This window comes from Ovis aries, chromosome 8, assembly GCF_016772045.2.
Source record: "Ovis aries strain OAR_USU_Benz2616 breed Rambouillet chromosome 8, ARS-UI_Ramb_v3.0, whole genome shotgun sequence".
NCBI lineage: Eukaryota > Metazoa > Chordata > Mammalia > Artiodactyla > Bovidae > Ovis > Ovis aries.
The window spans coordinates 115,431-118,406 of NC_056061.1; positions in this window are offsets into that span (position 1 = coordinate 115,431).

Here is a 2,976-nt window from a genome sequence, read left to right on the forward strand (position 1 = left end):
TTCTTAAAACAAATGTTTAAAAATGTAGAATTCAGTGTTTTTGTAAAACCCCAGGTACTTAAATTTGAGTTGAAATTTCATGTATGGATCTTAAGAACTATAACATTTTTCACTTAAGGAGTATATACATTTTTACATAGGGTTTTACTATATTTAAAGAAAAGTAAATATTATCTCCTATAATATTACTGTGTTAAGGTCAGCCTTTAAAGAGTTCAAAGCTTCTTCAATGTTGTCAAAGCAGTGAAAAAGAAGCTAACACAGTAAATTTTTTTCCATGACAAAAGAAACAAATTGATCTTTCTCAATAGCAGTCTTTAAAGAGTTAAAAGCTTTTTCAATGTTGTCAAAGCTGTGAAAAAGCTGTCAACACAATAAATTTTTTATGAAAAAAGAAACAAAGTGATCTTTTTCCATAGCCTTTTAGACTTACCAAATATTATTTAGTACTTTAAAACTTAACCTACCTTGAGATGAAACAGTGAAAGGATTTCATGGGACCAAAATATGTAACAGCTATTTCTTACATTTTAGACTAGCACCCCATGCTAGAATAAATCCTGGATAAATTCATCTGCATGAAAACATATGACTGATGTTCTCTTACTTTTCGCTATAGTTTTGTGTATTCTATTCCCTATATGATAATCACTAATATTAACATTTAGTATTTATGTTTGTGTATAATGTTAGGCCCTTATTACCTAATCTTACATTATTTATTTATGTAGTAAGTTTCCTGGTATTACTGATAGGCAGATTGTAGAGAAAAGGAAAGGTAAAAGTAGAAATTAACAAATTAGAAAATACAAGTTTGGTGAAAAGCGACGGACTCCTTTTATTTTTGTGTGCACGGAGTCTTCCTTGCTATACCTGTTTTCTCTAGCTGGGGCGGGCAGACTTATTGCAGTGGCTTCTCTTGTTGCAGAGACGGGCTCTAGGCTGCACACTCAGTGGCTGTGGCACACGGGCTTAGTTGCCCCCAAGCGTGTGGAATCTTCCCAATTCAGGGATCTAACCCATGTCCCCTGTATTGCAATGCGAACTCCTAACCACTGGATCACTGTATGTCAAATATGAATTCACAAGTGTGACTATATCTTCCTAAATGAGCAAATTTTACCTGGTAGTTAAGTTGCATAGATAAAACAGAAGAAACAGGATAAGTAATCAAGGGCTTTCAAGAGGAATCTGGCATACCAGAAATAAAAGATGAAAATTCTTCAACTCATGTAAAGCTAGGATGTGCTGTGTGCTGTGCTGTGACAGACCAGAACATTTTTCATTATACTCAACTATTACCAACCATAATGTATCAATTACATTTATTAAACTTTAAGGAAATATCTTATCACTTATGGATAGGACTTCTGCCTTTCAAAGTTCTCAGATCTTGAGAGTTGGAGAAAAGGATATCAGGTAGTGTTAGATAATTATTGTTAGTATGAGAATAGTATGAGGTAGGGAATTACTGGTTTGCAGAGAAGGATGATCTACTTAAGGATGAAGTATAGTGATATGTGTAAATTACTTTGAAATATTTTTGCAAGACATAACGTATGTACATATAAGTAAAATTATACATGTATGTGAAAGTGAAAATTGCTCAGTTGTGCCCAGCATATGCATATACATATGTCAAAGTGTTAGTCAGTTGTGTCCAACTCTGAGACCTCAAGGACTAGGGCCCACCAAGCTCCACCAATTTGCCCACCAAATTCCATGGGAATTTTCAGGCAAGAATACTGGAGAGAGTTGGCATTTCCTCCTCCAGGGGATCTTCCCCACCCAGGGATCAAACCTGTGTTTCCTGCCTTGGCAGGTGGATTCTTTATAACTAAGCCACCTGGGAAGCCCAAAAGCTAGGATAACTGATAACAAAACTGAAAACATAGCATTTCATTAAGACAATCACTGAGGTCCAATAAAAACTCTCAACTTAGGTGAGCTTCCCTGCTTGGCAGTATTTGTGTTTATTGATATTCATGAATGACAAGATAAAAAACATACCCATGACTTCCCAGGGAAAAAAGAACAGAACCTCAGTGTTTGGTACCCTCGTGGACATTTTCCCTTGGCTAATTTAAACCTGTATCTTTACCCTGCAATAAACTGTAATCATGAATATACTGGTTTCAGTTGAGTTCTATCTTCCAGTGACTTATCAAACCTAAGAATGATTTGGAGAACCTCCTCAAGCTGCAACTGGTGTCAGGACTGGTCTAGGGGAACTGTCTTCCCCCCAACTATACGGTTGTTTAAACTGACATAACACTCTTCAGTGATTCCCCTCCCCTTGAATATGAGTGGAAATAGTGACTTGCTTTCAACCAATTATGTGGTAAAGGTTATGAGATACACATGATTACGTGTTCACTGTTAGGTGAAATAAGACTGTTACACCCTCTTGCTGGAGTTTTTCCCTCCCTTGCCAGCAGTGAACTGCTGACATGCTGAGGGCTGCCAATGCTGGCTGGTTCACATGGCAGGGAACTGAAGGCAGTTTCTAGCAGCTGAGGACAATCTCTGGCCAAGAGTCAGCAAGAAACTGAAGTCTTCAGTCTTACAACTGTAAGAAACTGAATTCTCTGGGCAAGCCTCAGATAAGACTGCAACCCCCACTTACACCATGATTGAAGTCTTGTGAGGTGTTCTGCAGAACCATTCCAGAATCCTGTCCCAGAGAAATGGTGAGATCATAAATATGTATTGTTTCAGCCACTAATTTCACGGTAAGTTTAACGCAGCAGTAGAAAACCAATGTAGCCCAACTCCACCATCATTGTTACACATAAGCACTCAGACTGTTAACCTATGTTCTCCATATAACTAATCATAATTCTGATACAATTAACAGCCAATAGTTATAATATTACTTTGACTTCATAAATACAGCTAAGCAATTTTCTCAAACTAGACTATGATTAATTTTCTTTTCTTGCATACAATTTTTCCTGGAGTTAAAAGAAGCTTGGA